Source organism: Triticum urartu, chromosome 7, assembly GCF_003073215.2.
Source record: "Triticum urartu cultivar G1812 chromosome 7, Tu2.1, whole genome shotgun sequence".
NCBI lineage: Eukaryota > Viridiplantae > Streptophyta > Magnoliopsida > Poales > Poaceae > Triticum > Triticum urartu.
The window spans coordinates 116,186,586-116,198,343 of NC_053028.1; the positions used below are offsets into that span (position 1 = coordinate 116,186,586).

At 47.9% G+C, this 11,758-nt stretch overlaps 2 pseudogenes; both read right to left on the reverse strand.

Moving 5' to 3' along the window:
* Positions 1-3,065: 3,065 nt before the first annotated feature.
* LOC125518512 lies at positions 3,066-4,310 on the reverse strand (annotated as a pseudogene).
* A 2,024-nt stretch (positions 4,311-6,334) lies between these two features.
* LOC125518513 lies at positions 6,335-9,997 on the reverse strand (annotated as a pseudogene).
* Between the last annotated feature and the right edge of the window lie 1,761 nt (positions 9,998-11,758).

Sequence of the window (11,758 nt, forward strand, 5' to 3'; positions counted from 1 at the left end):
TCGTAGCGGTGCTTAGTCGAAGCCCTGCGTTGGTAGCATCATCATCACCGTCACCATGCCGTCGTGCTGACGAAGCTCTTCCCGGAAGCTCTACTGGATCGTGAGTTCGCGGGATGTCACCGAGCTGAACGTGTGCTGAACGCGGAGGTACCGTACATTCGGTACTGAGGATCGGTCGATCGTGAAGACGTACGACTACATCAACTGTGTTGTTATAACGCTTCCGCTTATGTTCTACAAGGGTACCTAGACAACACTCTCCCCTCTCGTTGCTATGCATCACCACGATCTTGCGTGTGCGTAGGATTTTTTTTTGAAATTACTACGTTCCCCAACAGTGGCATCCAAGCCAGGTTTATGCATAGATGTTATATGCATGAGTAGAACACAAGTGAGTTGTGGGCGATACAATTCATACTGCTTACCAGCATGTCATACTTTGGTTCGGCGGTATTGTTGGATGAAGCGGCTGATGACCCACAAGTATAGGGGATCTAGCGTAGTCCTCTTGATAAGTAAAAGTGTCGAACCCAATGAGGAGCAGAAGGAAATTATAAGCGGTTTCTAGCAAGGTATTCTCTGCAAGTACTGAAATAAGTGGTAACATATAGTTTTGTGATAGAATAATTTGTAACGACCAACAAGTAACAAAAGTAAATAAAGTGCAGCAAGGTGGCTCTATCCTTTTGTAGAAAAGGACAAGCCTGGACAAACTCTTATAAGATGTAAAGCGCTCCTGAGGACACATGGGAATATCGTCAAGCTAGTTTTCATCACGTTCATATGATTCGTGTTCGGTACTTTGATAATTTGGTATGTGGGTGGACCGGTGCTTGGGTGCTACCCTTACTTGGACAAGCATCCCACTTACGATTAACCTCTATTGCAAGCACCAGCAAATACAACAAAAGTATTAAGGTAAACCTAACCATAACATGAAACATATGGATCCAAATCAGCCCCTTACGAAGCAACACATAAACTAGGGTTTAAGCTTCTGTCACTCTAGCAACCCACCATCTACTTATTACTTCCCAATGCCTTCCTCTAGGCCCAAATAATGGTGAAGTGTCATGTAGTCGACGTTCACATAACACCACTAGAGGAGAGACAACATACATCTCATCAAAATATCGAACGAATACCAAATTCACATGACTACTAATAGCAAGACTTCTCCCATGTCCTCAGGAACAAAAGTAGCTACTCACAAAGCATAAACATGTTCATAATTAGAGGGGCATTAATATGCATATAGGATCTGAACATATGAATGATTTGCTCACCAAGTCTCTACCAGCTTCTACATTCCAAAGATACGTTCATGGAATTGGTATATGACGACTTCGGAATATGCAAGAATCAGGGGGAGTATCCTCCTAAATTGTTCCTGTTCAATGCATCATATTATACTCTTTTTCCCTTCATGAGTTCACTATACAGGTTCTCATAAAGGTTTTAATGAGGTAATATCAACATGAGATCATATGTCATACTTTCTGTTTTCCCCACCGGGGTTTTTGGGAAAGTATATACGACATATTTATTGTTCTCTAAACTCTACGAGTTTTCTCGTATTGAGTTAAAAGAGACAATAACCATTATATGTTGCATCATTTTGTCCTTATTTTCCCCACTAGGTTTGAAGGAGTTTAGCAACATATCAAACAATATACTCCTCACATTTTTCCCACAGGGTTTTTGGAGGAGACTTTTTCAAGATGATGATATTACATGGACAAGTGTAGATCAGGGGGAGTGTTAAAGCTCAATTAAACTTGTGTTAATTATGGGGGAATCTCCCCTTGTACCAACCGCAGCCAGTTTGCGTTGGCAACTGTCGTGTCGGTTCCTGGCATCTCTCCCGAATGGATGCCTCTTCGATGCATCCCTTCTGCCTGTATAAATACCTACAATCATCTAATGAAAGGACATTTATTCACTTTTACATCTGTGCCGAGGCTCTCTCGATTGTTCTCTTGTTTTCCCTTTCAACACAGATCAAAGAATGAGCCACCTTTTTATTACGGCGGCTCTAGGAGCCGGACCATCCCTAGAACTTGTCAGCCTGCCATTCTTGATCTGGAGAACCCAAATTCAACAGCCCAACCAGCAGTGGCGGAGCTAGCCGAAAAACTCTGGGTGTGTGTGTGTGGGGGGGGGGAACACAAATGATCAGTGTCTGGGGGGCTAAATGCTAAAAATGTTTTAATCTAAGTCTTCCTAATTTTTCTTCTTCAGAAATTGGTCAAAGGCTGGGGGGGGGGGGTGGCAGCGGCCCCCCTGGCCCCAATATAGCACCGCCTCTGCCAACTAGAATTAAGGAACAGAAACAAAATGGTCATGGACACAACTCAATCAGACCAATAATTGAAAATACACTAGTGGAGCACTAGTTAAAATGATGAGCCACGAATTTGAAGGGTACGGCCTCAGTATCAACTACAAACACATGAACACGCAAACTATGTTCTCTAGTAGGTTTGTAGAGCTGCAGATTGTATGATACCATCAACCAAAGACCATGCAAGTTTCATAAAAGGAAACAGAGCTTTTTTTATACCCATTGTATATGCTGTAACATAAATGTAAAAGCCAAGCTAGAAGGAGATAACATAAAAGCAAGGCAAGATCAATATTTAAGATTGGTGGATAGCAAAATGCATACCAAAAGATATGCTGGCAGGAAACCAAACATCTCAAACACAGATAATATATTATCTCACATTTGCCCCAGACGAGGAGCTAAAAGAGTGACATCAATAATTATTACATGAAACAAATATATCAAGTGACAAGGTTCATTCCTATAACTAAGCATTCATATTAGAGGATCAGTTACAAATTCTTCATGGCTAACCAGGTTCATTCTTATATATAATTAAACATTCCCATCGAAGGATCAGTTACAAATTCTTCATGGCTAGCCAGCATTGTTCAAAGCAACAGAACGACATGCACCCATGAGTGCGTGTATCCAACAGACATGTCCAACAGAAGATTTGGCATATATCCAACAACTGATGTTTACTAGGACACCGGAGGAATGCTAAGTATGTAAGCCTTTACTGACCATTTGATGTCCATTCCGCGAAACATGGAGTGTAAGGCAGACCTTCCAAGAATTCTCCAGAAGTGCATATAACATGCACTTTCTGATCATCCATGTCATATGATAATACCTTCTCCTTACTGTCAGTAAGGTAAATCAAATTATGTTCTGGATGAATTGCAAACATCGAGTAGGACTTGCCGTTTTCACGATAATCCTTTCCAAACAGTTCAAAACAGCTGATGGTACACTTTAGCGTCCACTGTCCACTATCATAGTCCTCAAGAACCCAAACAGAGAGTTGGCAATCATCTTGATTCTCTATATGCCAAGCATACAATCGTCCCCGAGACTGCCCAATGGAAGCATCGCCACCGTTGTTTGCCATGCCAGGTGGCATTATAATTTCCCCCAAGCATTCCTTTCCATGTCCAGTGTGACTATTGTCGAATAACAAGTAAAGAAATGCATACTGCCACTCAAGAAGGTGCTTTGACTGCTTTCTAAATTACTAAACGGTTTTACATCGACATTGAAGCACCGACTCTGCATCGAAGTCCATCCTCCATTTTCCGATGAGTAGGTCATTTCCGTGGACAGGCCACGAAATGCGCCCAGGTGCACAAACACCACAAAGCGGGAAGGAATGGCCGGGTCAAAACCCAAAAAGTAACTACCTAGGCGAGAACGCAAACAAAGGTATTTCAGGATTTGGAAGTCTTGGTTTTGAGGGGCGACCTTTTTCAGGCGGTCGCGCAATTCCATAGGAGGGAATTCTATACAAGGCAAAACAGTCCACTGATGGGTGGCAGGATTGCAGACAACGCAATCAAATTCCTTAGGTTCTCGACATTTAAAACATTGCCCTGGTCCTGGATTCAGACAAAAATTCCAACGGTGGTCCTTAGGATAGGGAGGTTTCCAGCATTTGCACAGGAGAAGGCTGGTGCTGCACTGCGTGACGCTGAAATGTTGGTAGCTGCTCCGTAAGAAGGGGAGGTCAGGGTCGACCATGGGAGGACCTTTCCCGGAAAAATTATGGAAGCGCCAATCGTGGTCCTTGTAGAAGAAGCTGGACATGGCCTACGGCGACCTCTTGCGGACGCTGGAGCCAGAGCAAAGGGCAAGCCACTGTCGACACGCACTTGAAGCGGCACAGCGAGATGTAGAGCACCCGCGACAGGATCTCGGTGAGAACGTCCTCCGGGAAGATCGCCGGGGGCTCCTCCTCCTCCTGTTGCCCATCCTCCCTATTCATCTCCTTGTTCTAGACATATGGTAGAGATATTTCTGTGGTTATCACTCACATTTCATGGACCGAAGAGTACAAGTGGTGAGGAATGCACCTCAGAGGCGACGGGGCTGACGGCGAGGTCAAGCGTCGGCGGCAAATGGGATGGGGCCTCCTCGAGGCCAGCGTCGGTGGGTGGCCCCGCTCCATGAATCCTTGCTCGCCTCCTCCTCCTCCTCCTCCTGGGGGCATCGCAGGTCAGCTAGCTGGTGGAGCGAGGGTTTGGGAAGAGGAAAGGTGGTGGCGATAGACTTGTGTCACCACTCGTCCGTCAGAATAATCAGTCGTGGTCCAGTAGTTCGTCTGCAACACGGTGGAAAATAGTCATAGTTTCCTTAAAAAAGGGGTAATGCTAGGCGCCGGCGCGCCGGCCTAACTTTTCGGCCGATCAGCCCTTGGCCATTTGATTAGCACAAGCACAACCGTCAGATCTGGAACTGTTTCCGTCCTTCCCTCATCTTCAACCTCCTGCACAAGGAAAAAGGAGAGGAAAAAGAGCACCGCCCCCGCACACGCCGACCGCCTCGCCTCCTCGTCTTCCCTCACCGCCGGTCGCCGCCCTCGCCGTCGGTCGCCGCCCTCGCCGTCGGTCGCCGCCGCTGGTACCGTCCTCCTCGTCACCGCATGCAGAAACGTCCACGTAGCTCGTTGTCGTGCCGGTTGCAGCAAAAAAAAGCCCACGCCGCCGCCAAAAGTATCTGTGGCTCTCATTGATTGATGCAAATAAACAGGCCCCTGCCTTTGCCATCACAACTCAGCCGTTTGCCGATAGTAGCAAAAAAGCTGCCGGTCGTAGCATTCAGGTGAGTGGTTGTAGGAAAAAATCTTCCAGCAAAAATAGGGTGATATTCTATCAAAAACTAAAACAACGGTGGTAGCAAAAATCGAAACAGGTTCCAGCAAACCAAAACTCCATTGGTAGCAAAAATGCAAAATCGAGAGTTCTTCAAACAAAGCAGAAAATGGTGGTTGTAGCAAAAATTAGAGCTGCTTCCAGCAAACCAAAACCCCATTGGTAGCAAAAATGCAAAATTGGGTGTTCTTCCAGCAAAGCAAAAAATAGTGGTTGTAGCAAAAAATGAAGCCGCTTCCAGCAAAGAAAAATGCCATTGGTAGCAAAAATGCAAAATTGGGTGTTCTTCCAGCAAAAGCAAAAGACAGTGGTTGTAGCAAGAAATGGAGCTGCTTCCAGCAAACCAAAACGCCAGTTGTAGCAACTGGTACGAGGGTAGCGCCGGCTAGCCGGAGTGAAACCAGGGGTGGGGGTGGGCTCCTAGCACACTTGATGTAGGGGAGCTGAGCACGCCGCCAGGCGCAACACCAGTGCAATGCTGCAGCTAAGCACCGCGCAGCTCCAGTGCGCCACCGATTGCTGCTCGAGCACGTCATTGGTTGCAGCTCCAGCGCATCACCGCGGCTCCGCACTTCCTGGAAGTGGTGATGGAGAAAAGAAATGCAGAGAGAGAAGGCAGGGAGAGTTGAGCGGTGGAAAAGATGCAAGGGGATGGGAACAAGAAGATAAGAGAAACTACAACGGGCCGACCCAAACGGACGACGATTTCGTCGGCTTTTTGGTGGATAGCAAAATGCATACCAAAAGATATGCTGGCAAGAAACCAAACATCTCAAACACAGATAATATATTATCTCACATTTGCCCTAGACGAGGAGCTAAAAGAGTGGCATCAATAATTATTACATGAAACAAATATATCAAGTGACAAGGTTCATTCCTATAACTAAGCATTCATATTAGAGGATCAGTTACAAATTCTTCATGGCTAACCAGGTTCATTCTTATATATAATTAAACATTCCCATCGGAGGATCAGTTACAAATTCTTCATGGCTAGCCAGCATTGTTCAAAGCAACAGAACGGCATGCACCCATGAGTGCGTGTATCCAACAGACATGTCCAATAGAAGATTTGGCACATATCCAACAACTGATGTTTATAAGGACATCGGAGGAATGCTAAGTATGTAAGCCTTTACTGACCATTTGATGTCCATTCCGCGAAACATGGAGTGTAAGGCAGACCTTCCAAGAATTCTCCAGAAGTGCATATAACATGCACTTTCTGATCATCCATGTCGTATGATAATACCTTCTCCTTATCGTCAGTAAGGTAAATCAAATTATGTTCTGGATGAATTGCAAACATCGAGTAGGACTTGCCGTTTTCATGATAATCCTTTCCAAACAGTTCAAAACAGCTGATGGTACACTTTAGCGTCCACTGTCCACTATCATAGTCCTCAAGAACCCAAACAGAGAGTTGGCAATCATCTTGATTCTCTATATCCAAGCATACAATCGTCCCCGAGACTGCCCAATGGAAGCATTGCCACCGTTGTTTGTCATGCCAGGTGGCATTATAATTTCCCCCAAGCATTCCTTTCCATGTCCAGTGTGACTATTGTCGAATAACAAGTAAAGAAATGCATACTGCCACTCAAGAAGGTGCTTTGACTGCTTTCTAAATTACTAAACGGTTTTACATCGACATTGAAGCACCGACTCTGCATCGAAGTCCATCCTCCGTTTTCCGATGAGTAGGTCATTTCAATGGACAGGCCACGAAATGCGCCCAGGTGCACAAACACCACAAAGCGGGAAGGAATGGCCAGGTCAAAACCCAAAAAGTAACTACCTAGGCGAGAACGCAAACGAAGGTATTTCAGGATTTGGAAGTCTTGGTTTTGAGGGGCGACCTTTTTCAGGCGGTCGCGCAATTCCATAGGAGGGGATTCTATACAAGGCAACACAGTCCACTGATGGGTGGCAGGATTGCAGACAACGTAATCAAATTCCTTAGGCTCTCGACATTTGAAACATTGCACTGGTCCTGGTTTCAGACAAAAATTCCAACAGTGGTCCTTAGGATAGGGAGGTTTCCAGCATTTGTAGAGGAGAAGGCTGGTGCTGCACTGCGTGACGCTGAAATGTTGGTAGCTGCTCCGTAAGAAGGGGAGGTTAGGGTCGACCATGGGAGGACCTTTCCCGGAAAAATTATGGAAGCGCCAATTGTGGTCCTTGTAGAAGAAGCCGGACATGGCCTGCGGCGACCTCTTGCGGACGCTGGAGCCGGAGCAGAGGGCAAGCCACTCTGTCGACACGCACTTGAAGCGGCACCGCGAGATGTAGAGCACCCGCGACAGGATCTCGGTGAGAACGTCCTCCGGGAAGATCGCCGGGGGCTCCTCCTCCTCCTCCTGCTGCCCATCCTCCCTATTCATCTCCTTGTTCTAGACATATGGTAGAGATATTTCTGTGGTTATCACTCACATTTCATGGAGTACAAGTGGTGAGGAATGCACCTTAGAGGCGACGGGGCTGACGGCGAGGTCAGGCATCAGCGGCGAACGGGATGGGGCCTCCTCGAGGCCAGCGCCGGTGGGTGGCCCTGCTCCATGGATCCTTGCTCGCCTCCTCCTCCTCCTGGGGGCATCGCAGGTCAGCTGGCTGGTGGAGCGAGGGTTTGGGAAGAGGAAAGGTGGTGGCGTTAGACTTGTGTCATCACTCGTCCGTCAGAATAATCAGTCGTGGTCTAGTAGTTCGTCTGCAACACGGTGGAAAATAGTCATAGTTTCCTGAAAAAAAGGGGTAATGCTAGGCGCCGGCGCACCGGCCTAACTTTTCGGCCGGTCAGCCCTTGGCCATTTGATTAGCACAAGCACAACCGTCAGATCTAGAACTGTTCCCGTCCTTCCCTCATCTTCAACCTCCTGCACAAGGAAAAAGGAGAGGAAAAAGAGCACCGCCCCCGCACACGCCGACCGCCTCGCCTCCTCATCTTCCCTCACTGCCGGTCGCCGCCTTCGCCGTCGGTCGCCGCCCTCGCTGTCGCTGCCGACTCGCGCCGCCACTGGTACCGTCCTCCTCGTTACCGTATGCAAAAACGTCCACGCTGCTCGTTGTCGTGCCGGTTGCTGCAAAAAAAGCCCACGCCGCCGCCGAAAGTATATGTGGTTCTCATTTATTGATGCAAATAAACAGGCCCCTGCCTTTGCCGTCACAACTCAGCCGTTTGCCGATAGTAGCAAAAAAGCTGCCGGTTGTAGCATTCGGGTGAGTGGTTGTAGCAAAAAATCTTCCAACAAAAATAGGGTGATATTCTATCAAAAACCAAAACAACGGTGGTAGAAAAAATCGAAACAGGTTCCAGCAAACCAAAAATCCATTGGTAGCAAAAATGCAAAATTGAGAGTTCTTCAAACAAAGCAGAAAATGGTGGTTGTAGCAAAAATTAGAGCTGCTTCCAGCAAACCAAAACACCATTGGTAGCAAAAATGCAAAATTGGGTGTTCTTCCAGCAAAGCAAAAAATAGTGGTTGTAGCAAAAAATGAAGCCGCTTCCAGCAAAGCAAAATGCCATTGGTAGCAAAAATGCAAAATTGGGTGTTCTTCCAGCAAAAGCAAAAGACAGTGGTTGTAGCAAGAAATGGAGCTGCTTCCAGCAAACCAAAACGCCGGTTGTAGCAACTGGTACGAGGGTAGCGCCGGCTAGCCGAAGTGAAACCAGGGGTGGGGGTGGGTTCCTAGCACGCTGGATGTAGGGGACCTGAGCATGCCGCCGGCCGCAACACCAGCGCATTGCCGCAGCTAAGCACCGCGCAGCTCCAGTGCGCCACCGATTGCTGCCCGAGCACGTCGTTGGTTGCAGCTCCAGCGCATCACCGCGGCTCCGCACTTCCTGGAAGTGGTGATGGAGAAAAGAAACACAAAGAGAGAAGGCAGGGAGAGTTGAGCGGTGGAAAAGATGCAAGGGGATGGGAACGAGAAGATAAGAGCAACTCCAACAGGCCGACCCAAACGGATGACGATTTCGTCCGCATTTTGTCCGTTTGGGTCGGCCACCCGCCCGGCGTCCGTCCTGTTTTTTATATGGGTCGGTAGCGCGCCCAACATGCCGACCCATATCTGCAGACGTGGCCGGCTGGCCACCCAATTTTACATTGCATTCAACATATTGTGAAATGAAAATTTAACAAGCAAAATAGTTTAGCCGCCCAAATGAATAGTATAGTTTTACAGGCCAAATAAAAATAAAAATGTTTCACATAGTTTTGCAAACGAATAAAAGTAGATACATCTATTGGTTGCCAAGATGAGTTTACATATGCTCAACCAAATCATTTTGCAGTTGCACGTGAGTTTCCCAATCACGCATGTCTTCATGAAACTGAGTGAACTGCTCAAATTTTGCCGCTACTTCATGCTCAGGCACAACATTCTCACCCTGGAAGTGAAAGCCTTGATCGTACAGACGTTCCGGACGCTCGTCTTCTACGATCATATTGTGCATGATCACACAAGCAGTCATCACCTCCCATAGTTTCTGCGCGCTCCAAGTATTAGCAGGATACCGGACGATGCCCCATCGAGATTGCAAAACACCAAAGGCATGCTCGACATCCTTTCTAGCACTCTCTTGCTCTTGGGCAAATCTTTTCCTTTTCTCTCCGACGGGGTTGGGTATTGTCTTTACAATAGTGGTCCTCTAAGGATAGATACCGTCACCCAAATAATACCCTTTGTCGTAGTTGTGGCCGTTGACAGTAAAGTTCACCGGTGGGCTGTTGCCTTCGACAAGCCTAGCAAACACCGGTGAGCACTGAAGCACGTTGATATCATTGTGTGATCTAGCCATGCCAAAGAAAGAGTGCTAGATCTAGAGATCTTGAGATGCCACGGCCTCTAGTATGACAGTGTAAGCCCTGACATGTCCCTTATACTGCCCTTGCCAAGCAGAAGGGCAGTTCTTCCACTCCCAGTGCATGCAGTCTATGCTGCCAAGCATCCCTGGGAAGCCCTTGCTAGCATTCATCGCCAACAAACGGGCTGTATCTTTAGCTATCGGCTCTCTCAAGTACTCAGGGCCAAACACAGCGATCACAGCCTTGCAGAACTTTTACATGGACTCTAGGCATGTATACTCGCTCATACGGACGTACTTGTCAATGAGATCACCGGGCACTCCGTATGCAAGCATTCGGATGACGGCAGTGCATTTCTGATAAGAGGAGAAACCAATCTTGCCGACGGCATCCTCTTTGCACTCGAAGTAGTCATCATAGCCGACCACTCCCTCTCTAATACGGTTGAAAACATGCCTACTCATACGGAACCAGCGGCGGAATTTGTGATGTTTGAACAACGGGTTTGTTGTATCAAAGTAGTCCTTCCAGAGAAGGAAATGCCTGCTCTCCCCGGTTACAATTCAACGCCAGAAAGTGGCCCGGAATGGAGCCACGGAACAACGACTGCTAGTTGTTGAGGTGGTGATGGACCAACACGGCAGCCAATATTGGAGAACGTAGTAATTTCAAAAAATTTCCTATGCACACGCAAGATCATGGTGATGTACAGCAACGAGAGGGGAGAGTGTTGTCTACGTACCCTCGTAGACCGGAAGCGGAAGCGTTATAACAACGCGGTTGATGTAGTCGTACGTCTTCATGGCCTGACCGATCAAGCACCGAAACTACGGCACCTCCGAGTTCTAGCACACGTTCAGCTCGATGACGATCCCCGGACTCCGATCCAGCAAAGTGTCGGGGAAGAGTTCCGTCAGCACGACGGCGTGGTGACGATCTTGATGTTCTACCGTCGCAGGGCTTCGCCTAAGCACCGCTACAATATTATCGAGGATTATGGTGGAGGGGGGCACCACACATGGCTAAGAGAACGATCACGAAGATCAACTTGTTATGTCTTTGGGGTGCCCTCTGCCCCCGTATATAAAGGAGCAAGGGGGAGAGGCCGGCCGGCCCTTGGGGCGCGCCAAGCAGGGGGGAGTCCTCCTCCTAGTAGGAGTAGTACTCCCCTTTCCTAGTCCAACTTAGGAAGAGAGAAGGGGGAAGGAAAGAGAGGGAGAGGGAGAGGGAAAGAGGGGCCGCGCCCCCCTCCCCTAGTCCAATTCGGACTCCTCATGGGAGGGGGCGCGCCACCTCCTGGGCTGCTGCCCTCTCTCTCCCCTCAGGCCCACTAAGGCCCAATACTTCCCCGGGGGGTTCCGGTAACCCTTCCGGCACTCCGGTTTTCTCCGAAATCACCCGAAACACTTCCAGTGTCCGAATATAGCCGTCCAATATATCGATCTTTATGTCTCGACCATTTCGAGACTCCTCGTCATGTCCGTGATCATATCCGGGACTTCGATCGTCGGTATCTCAATACCTAGTTCAATCTCGTTATCGGCAAGTCTCTTTACTCGTTCCGTAATACATCATCTCGCAACAACTCATTAGTTGCATTGCTGCAAGGCTAAGTGATGTGCATTACCGAGAAGGCCCAGAGTACCTCTCGACAATCGAGTGACAAATCCTAATCTCGAAATACGCCAACCCAAACATGTACCTTGGAGACACCTGTAGAGCACCTTATAATCACCCAAGTTGCGTTGTGACAG